The sequence below is a fragment of the Engraulis encrasicolus genome, chromosome 5 (genome assembly GCF_034702125.1).
Source record: "Engraulis encrasicolus isolate BLACKSEA-1 chromosome 5, IST_EnEncr_1.0, whole genome shotgun sequence".
Taxonomy (NCBI): domain Eukaryota; kingdom Metazoa; phylum Chordata; class Actinopteri; order Clupeiformes; family Engraulidae; genus Engraulis; species Engraulis encrasicolus.
Genome location: NC_085861.1, coordinates 55,886,519 through 55,895,749, shown reverse-complemented (window position 1 = coordinate 55,895,749; position 9,231 = coordinate 55,886,519). Strand labels below are relative to the sequence as shown.

The window sequence follows — 9,231 nt, the reverse complement described above, 5'->3', positions numbered from 1 at the left end:
TTCAGTACAATCGTTTATTTTTGTTAAGTTTATAAACAGTTTTTATTTTGCAAACAACCTCAGTTAAAGTTTTGTGTAAATACGTTATACAATAAACCACCTCAACTGGAGAAATGCGTTAATCCTGTCCAAGCCTCTATCTACTCCCTTTTGGATTACTATGGGAAACTTTTGAAAAATCTGGATCTACAATTTAGTTAATTGGACCCAATCAGCCATGAGCATACATTACCCATCTTTGTGCAGGAGAACAGTGAAGGAAGCAGAAGCCAGGAAATCACAGGAGAAGACGAATGCCATTGCCATCAAGATAGTTACATTTATTGATACATTGCAAGTGAGAAGAGCAATTCAGTTAACCCTTAGAATACCATAATGTAGCATAGTGCCTTTAGCATCAGGGCTTTAGCGCCCATCCGCCAAGCGCTTCCCCAGTCGTCCCCAGCTCTTCTCTCGAGCTGCATCTGAGAACAGTATTTAAACCCCACAAGTGTATTACATCATGTAACAAACATGGTCAAAGCATCAGTGCAGCAAGAATATACCAGAATACATCAGTCAAATAAGGAAATGGTCACTCCAGAGTGTTACCTTCCCTGTGGCCAGTGGGCCTGAGCTACTCGGCCAGTGGGTGAGTGATAACCGACACCCAGCTAATTTACGACAGGGCAGCTGTCTTCTGGACTCAGCTAGGCCCCAGAATTACACAGAAGCACCTTGAAGCGTAAAACATCTCTAAAATGAAGATATTCTACATGTGAAGATATTATGTTAATTTCCAATAAATGATTGTAAATATTAATGAAGAAATGTTGACTCAACTTCGACATAACGCCCCTTTTGAAATTCAAACCGAATTTTAAACCTTAAAAAACATTTTTTCATTAATATTCTGCATGAAACCTTTTGAGCACTAAAATGTACAACAGTCAGTCAATAAAATATGAAACTTCCTTCAAAGTTGACACTCTCGTTAACCCAAACTTTTCCCCAAAGAAAATTATGAATGGCCCCTTTATTGAACCACCCACTGTTTGCAAACCCATGTGAATATTTTCTCCAAACTTTGTGTGTGGCGTGACAGCCTTTAATGAATTTACCCCTGTTAAATCAGCATCAGTATGTACCTCACTAAATGTTGAATGCAACTGTATGCAATAAACTTCAAAAACTGAAATCAGACAACTTTCTGAAAATAATAAAATAATCAGCAAATGAAATCAATGAAACAATTAGAAAAGATGAAATCAATGAAATAATCAAATCAGTATGAAATAATGAAATTAATGGAAAAGATGAACTCAGTGAAACAATTAGGTGTGCAGTATACCCCTAACCTGCCTTACTTGTAGAAGTGGTCAACTAACTAATGTCCATAATGTCCATGACGCCATCTTGTTGTTGCCATACCAGTCTCTCTCTCTCTCTCTCTTGCCCATCACTCTGTGTCTCTCCGGAAACCTGTTGAAAACAGCTTATGGGCAGCTGTCGTTGCTCCGTCAGATCCAGTCTTTGCATGTGTCCATAGCACCCCTCCAGATGAGGACTGTCCGAGCCTTGGAAACACTCGGCCGAGCCCCTTGAGGAGAAGGTATCACGAGACACCCCCTACAAATCCAGTACCGTTCAACTCAGTCTTTCAGCAATCTTTCGACGATCTCTGGTACATTTCTTTGGCACCAGTCCGTGGATGCTGGCATCAGCTCCTTGCCTGCATGGCACTGTGGCAAACTTTCAGCGACTCTTTGCACTCCTCCAGCCTTTCTCTAGCTGGCAAGATTCAGTCCTGGCATTTGTGCCCACAACTGCCATCAGACCTCAGCTCCTTGAACTCTGTCCATCGAAACTCCTGGAACGTCTCCTGACGCCCCTTTGTCACTTGAAACAACTCAGTCCACTTTCAATCAGAAAGAAACACCTTAGTCCACAAAACTTTCAAAACGACAGTCGTTGATCCTCCGGAAACAGCAACAGATCATCTCAGCAGAGACAACCCTTTTGATGACCTCAGTCCAACTCTCGCTTGAGAGACAGCTCAGTCCTTGAGAGAGATTCCCAGAGAGGCAGAGAGATCATCCACTGGCAACCTTCCATGATGATTTTCTCCTCTTCGACCACTCCTCAATTTCCACCTGTAACTACAAACCAATGTTAGCACACACCCAAATTATTTCACCACTTTCAACAATCAGTGTATACACTTCTCCTCATCCTATATGATGTTGTATGCATGTATGGTGCATTCTAGTGAACTTGTTCATGACCTATAACACTTCTTTTGGCAAAATAATTTAAAATTCTACACTCTACCCCCCTTCCACAGAGAATAGACTTATTTTCTGTGGAACAGGTCAACTTCTCATATCTGAGAGGTACTTTGTGCCTAATGCAATCTCACGAATGCTTCGCACGCTTACAGTATTAAACTCCAAGTCTCCAACGTTAACGTTAACCAAAATAAATAAAATAAATTCCCCAAAATAAAATAAAACCCCAAAAGAAATAAAAATAAACTTAAAGTAAAACCAAAAATGAAATGAAAATATCTGCAAATAAAATCCTAAAGTGTGTTGTACTGTATATGATCAGCAATGTCAGATATGACTTACATGTCAACTAACTTCAGTCTTCATCCGTGACAATTAACCTTGACTTACATATACTTATGTACAAACGTATCAAACTTCATGTCATCAGTTCTAAGTAGTCAAATAAACCAATTACCCTTGTGGGCAAAATAACTCAAACCCCCAAAATAAATAAATAAACTGAAGAATGAAATAAAAATGAAATAAGAATGAGAAATAAAATGTAAAGTTAAACTTAGAATGAGAATGAGTCACCGCTTTAAGAAGCATTACCTTAAACTCCTACAGTTTTAAAGTGGTTTCTACTCACGCAACCTTATCTCACTCTCTCTGTCTGACCAGTCACTCCATGCCCCTGCAAGCAGTGTCCTTTTACGACAGTCGTAAAGCGCCATCTTTAGCTACTGAGAGGGAGAGAGACACACACTGGTTATAACATGTGTTATTACAAATGCTAAAAAGACTCCACTTAGTAATGTTAAGAGAATAATTAGAGCTATCAATAGCAGTGACTCAAAAATAAACCCCAGACATCTAAGATGATGTTCCAAACTGAAATTAAACTTTCAAGAAATAAAACAAACCAAAATCCCCCACAGGAAATAAACTAAAAGTTAAATAGACTCAGTGTGTTCAGTCTATACGTTACTGTATTTCTCCATTACCATTTTTCTTAAGATTTTCTAATTTTAAGTTACTTAACAAATAACAGACATATACACTCACCACAATGGAAGACTCCACACCACCTTGTCTCTTCCATTCAACAAGCATTCACTAGTCTTTCTCTATAGGGCCACTCACTCACTCAAACTCACCAACAGCAAGTGACAAGACAAGACACTCACTCAAGCACCCTCAGTCATCATGGCCCAGGCATCCTGTACAAGATTGATCACTTCATTGCACAAGATGAGAGAAAGATCACAAACACTGAAATAGCCGCACATGACAGGCCGGAGTTCCTATATTTCACCGAGGTTTTGCGAATCGCTCTCAACCCAACTTTCATTCACTTGTCATCTTAGTCAGTTATTCTTTTCGCTTCATGGAGATTGCAACCATGTTTATTCCCTTTTATCTTCTCACTTCTAACCCCATTCACATCCACGAGGCCTTTCAAATGACACAGAGGAAAATGAAGTTCAAACAACTCTTGGCATTATTTCCCTAAGTTGCCCACACAAATAACTAATTTAATTACTTGTACTTAAAATCATGCCGAATTATAAGACACTCTGATTTTCCTCTGTATCAAATAAAATCCTCCGAGAAGCACCCCGCTTTCATACAGCCGCAATGGTATTTATTTTAGAACTTCTTTTTTTTTATATATTTTTTTTTTTTTAATATTTTTTATTTATTCATTTTTTATAACTGACTTTCCTTTTTCTTCATCTTCTCTTTTCATATAGAACCGTCCACCCATACATGTGGCCTGCATATACACGTAGCTTGTAGGTCTATATTCTGAGATTCTTCTCTCTCTATTCTTTATCTTCTGTTTACCCAGCGGTGTAGCTCTACATAGAATGCAAGCATACTGAGTATACCCACCTCAAAAAGTAGACCACACCGCTGTTCTTACCTCGCCTACTTAGTATTTTATCAGAACCTGCGGTGCTCCAGGCTCTATCTTTCTAACCTCCTTTTGTTTTCCTGCTCTTGTCTTATCTCATACTTCATTTCTCTACTTCTGTCTTATACAATGGCTAGTGGTACCACAATGAGTCCTCGGTGAAACTTTTAAAACTCCAACACGCCCATTGCGGAGTTCATTTCAGATCCAGAATGATTAAACCCCACACACTTCAAGACATTAATCTGTGCAAATACTTATAAAAGGCCTTAGGCTAAACCTTTCAGTAACATTAAACAGTTTACACAGACAATTGCCCAATCAATGTGCAGATTCAACCATTCAAGATTACACTTAACCCATATGTATATATGTATGTTTGTACTTGTGTATGATACATGTAGCTCAGCGTTCATTTCTTAACTATGACCTGGTACACTTAACCATAGTGGAAAGGTTAGTTGAACTTCTCCATAATTAATTTTACCTCATAAGTTAAAACTCATACGGAGGAACAAAATTCAATGTTACATTTTACACCATTGGCGAAGTGCACATAGTCTCCTCCTTTAACTTCTGAGCTTTCCATTTTGTGTATGTGTGTATCCTATGTATGTACATATGCATTCTGTCATGACTATAGTGTTTGCAACTGCTTGTTACTGTAGTAACCAACTCCAATGTTTGAAAATTAATTTCCATAAACTGATTCTATGATTAATAATGTATTGTATAATAACACTAAACATTTCATTCACTCACACATTCAGAAACCCATTCACTTATATAGTAGTCTATGCTGCCTTTAAGTGTAAAATTGCTCACAGACTCCCTGCAGAAGAGGCTATAGGCAGGCAGCAGCTGTCGTAAAAGGTCGTAAACCTCCCCAGTACTCGAATAGACTAGAATATTCTTAAATCACACTACCCAACTAAAATTTAGTCAAATAGAGATAAAATTCATACTTACAACTTGCAATGACCCAATGGCACCCTTCTCCGTGGCATTCCTTCTGTTCCTTGTTCTTTTGCACAAAGATTCCTTAAATTGATTTATCTAGAAATATATCTATTAATTTCCTAATTACCCCATTAAATGTGCACGTGACTATAGCCCATTAAATTTCCAACCAGAAATGAATGTATGTGTAAAGAGAACTTGTAATTTGGCAGAATTTCAGTATTAAGGACTTACACTAAAGTAACTCTAACTGAGCTTTTCACATGTAGGTGTCAAATGCTAGGCCGCAGCTATAAATAGCTCACCAGCCTTGCCATGCGGCCAATACTCAAAGATAGACAGAAAATAGAATATCCACAAATGTACATCTTAACCTTAATAACCACAACACTAAAACAACAGTAAACAAGTAGTATTATAACAGTTCTTTTAACCTACACTGCAACTTAAGTAAACACCATAAAACTTCATTAGACTTGTGCATGCGTTTCTTCAATGCCCATGCCACAAACTCTAAATTCCTCAATAAATACATCAAATACACAGAAGTAACTTATAAAAACCATTAGTCAAACTATACTTATCTTCCTCATGTTATGTGTCGTGTCAGAAGGCAAATTGCATCTTTAAATGCATTTTCTAGCAGCAGCTGACATGTGCTCTCTGTCCTACGTGCTTCAGCCGCCATCTTGGAAATGACCACAAATGGCCTCTAATCACATGGTCAACTGATGTCACAGCTCCAGTGCCCCCTCCATGGTTGAGATATACAGTAAAAGGTTCTTTTGAAACAGAACATTATTTTAGGAATTAAAATGTGCGAGGCAAGAAATAGCTACAAAATAGTCCTAACAACTTAAAGTGCCCATGGCGTAAAATTTTGACCTTAAGATGTTTTGGGGCCTTAAAATGAGTTACTCTGACCTCCTGAAGCCATCCCAGTGGTTTGCAATGTGTTACTGTGTACACCGAGCTGTGCTGGAGGTTCCTCCCAGTTTGTAAACAAACTCTGACACAGCATCCAATTGACGCAAAGCTCGTGTGTGCCCGAGATGACGTCATGCCCTTGTTCGCTCTCAACTCGTCCACGCCCTCTCTCCACCCACTAGCACGCCCATTCATTTGAAAACTCTATAAATACCAGCAGAACACCACATACGTGCCTGTTCAATGTCTGAGGGAACATTTTCCGGATTAATGCTTTCACAATCTGGGACAATACAGAGCAAGTTATGGCCAACACCTGACGCTGAAGTCTGGATCAATACCACCAAGCCTCCTGAACAAGTAAGTCATGAAAAGCTTCCAGTCTGTATAACAGTGTCATGGCTAACTAGCCTGCAGTATTAGCTGTGGGGGGAAACCCCCATACATTAGCCATGAAAGCTACACTGCTACAAAATCAATAGCCATACTCTCTGTCTTGTTTTTCTTGGGAAATCGACTGTAAAATATGACCATGGTCTTTTGAACTTACATGTACATCAAGCATGAGCACAATTAACTAAATAGTTTCGATGGAAATGAAACCTTGACGACCGGGCTAGCGGCTATGTTAGCCCACCTGCCCTGTCAAATAACACGGGCATCCAGCTAGCTAGCTAACAAGGAATGTGATGTTGACAATTATTCTATTAAACACCGATTCAACAAGACCAACATTTCTCAACATTTCGTTGGTTGACCAAGGACGGTCCTGTGGTTGAAAACAAGGCATTTTAAAATGTTGCTGGTGAAAACACGATTTATTTAGTCCCTTTTTGTTGGCTGTGGTGCATGGTGCTGTACATATTCATTCCTATGGAGACTTGTGTTCGTAGTTTCACCTAGGGATGTTATAACTTGAGCTAACAGGTGTTAGAACTAACCGTATGTTCGGAAAGATCAGTTGTGACTAGCGATACACACCGAACTCATGAATTGGCATTTGACCAGGCAAGCCTTTGACTAGATGTGGTCACCTAACTATACCGAGTGTAGAGCTACTGGCCACTGCATTGAAACGTAGCTGGCTGCAGTAATTACTCAGCGAGATGTGCGTGAATGCACGAGCTCAGCTGACACATACAACACAGACATCAAGCAGTTGTTACAGGCTGCTATTTAGTGGTTGTGACGGCATTTGATTGCGTTTTTGTTTTCATCATATAACACATTTGGCATAACCTCTGGTAGGTACACAGAATACAGCAGTCGGATCACTTGTCCATCTTGCATTGCTCCAGGGCAGGCAGCTGTGGAGTTACGAGTTGCTATGCAACCTGCTCCCACTGTCTGTCACATTTTCATTCATATCCGTGAATAGCTTGGAAAGCCAGATGCAGTCGAATATTAGGCTTATGTTTCCTTGACATTTCTGTCTCTGTTCTGACTCAGACCATTTTCTTGTATAGAATTCGAGAGGCTTATTGTAGATCATTGAAAGATATATTCTGTATTTCTTCCTAATGTCCGCAATTCTCATCTACAGAAGTTCCCGAAGAAAGCAACATGATGAAGCAAAACTCCACCCTCACCACTACGTTGGAGTCTTCCCATTCAGTCATCATCCAATTTGCTCCAAACACAAGCAGGTACCAGTAATTTGAGTGCTTCTGTGTCTTCACCTTTTTTCCGTGGTGCTCATCAGTGTAGGGGCTCTCAAACTTGGTCCAGGTAGACAGATGCAGAGGCACTAAAGGTTGCAATTTATACGCCCTGAAGAAGGCCATAAGGGCCGAAAAGCGTAAGCATTGTAGCCAAATAAAAAAGTTAAAAAAAATGCATCTGTCTAACTGGAACAAGTTGCTCCAAAGAATGTTGTCTTTCCTTATATGCTGTGCAGGTGAGAAGATGGATCTTGTTCTAGCGCCTGATTTTTGTTTTTGTTTTTCTTTTTAAAAGCAGGATTACACTAAAGTGCAAAACATGTAGGCCTACCTTGTTTCCTTTCCACTATCCAAACTCTCATCCTCCTTTGTGCTTGTGGCCTTGTGATGACCTTGCAAAATATGATGTGGTATGCTGATAGATGGGCAATTCAACAACTCGTAGAAGATAAATTCAAATGTCTTTTTTTTATTAGTTGTTGTGCATAGCAGGGAAACTTATTTTCTCCATGGATGCTAGGTTGTTGGGCCACAAGCGCAAGTAGAAGACATGAGCTGGGATAATGCACTATGCCCCCTGAAAACACTCTTCTGTTGAGATGTCTATATTTGATTTACAAGGCAATGCAACACACACACACACACACACGGTTTCAGGTGATACTTGACTTGATGTAAGTAATTATAACTACACAATACAATTCATGGCATTAGTATAAAATGGCTCTTGCAGTGTTTTAGGAAGGAACCCTTCATATCCTTTCCAATGACAATAACAAGGTTTGTCTTTGAAACTGGCTAACCCTCACCCTCTTGACCAAATGAAAAATAAGAGGGACACTCTGTTCACACATTGTCTTTTGTACCTGCAGACACTTCTTACAGATGGCTGTCCTCTAGAATGAAAATGCACACCAACCACCGGCAAACATCAAAAGCTAATCCAACCTTTGGTAAGATTTGAAAAGAATTCAGTTCAACTAATTCTGACATAACATTTTAATAGTGTTACTTCAAAAATGACATAGCATTCTAAACAATATTTTTCTTTTCCTGTGTGCTTTGTGTGGAAAGGTCTTCGGAAACCCCGTGACTAATGCAATGTTGGTGCCCTAGAAGACAAGTCAGCGCAGTTCAGACGAGCCAGCCAGAGGAGGTCACCGCCAGCCTTGTATCGAGGTCCCAACGTCCTTCATCGGGGAACTCGGCATGGATATGCAAGACAACACTCGAATCACTGTTGGACAAATGCCTGAAACGGCTGGAAAAATAGAAAAGATGGTTACAGAGACTGTTATTGCTGTTCTTCTTTCAATACAATATTTGCCTTCCCTAAAATATTCCCATGTTCCAATTTAATATTCTTGATGCTGTTGTAAATAAATGTGTACACTGTCTTCACACTGTCTGCATAATTGAATTAGCCGCTTATAGTGATCTTGAACTCTGTACAAAAAGTTCCAGCATGCGTTGTGGCTCTCCTGCCTTCTCTCCAAGTTTTAGTGATCAGATAAAG

At 39.5% G+C, this 9,231-nt stretch overlaps 1 long non-coding RNA gene across 1 annotated transcript; it reads left to right on the top strand.

Annotated features, from left to right (window-relative positions):
• The first annotated feature begins 5,989 nt into the window (after positions 1 to 5,989).
• Positions 5,990 to 8,888, top strand: LOC134448699 (uncharacterized). The gene is made up of 4 exons (XR_010034833.1): positions 5,990 to 6,414; positions 7,598 to 7,700; positions 8,588 to 8,668; positions 8,790 to 8,888. It is a non-coding gene; the product is annotated as an uncharacterized LOC134448699 (long non-coding RNA).
• The last annotated feature ends 343 nt before the right edge of the window (positions 8,889 to 9,231 follow it).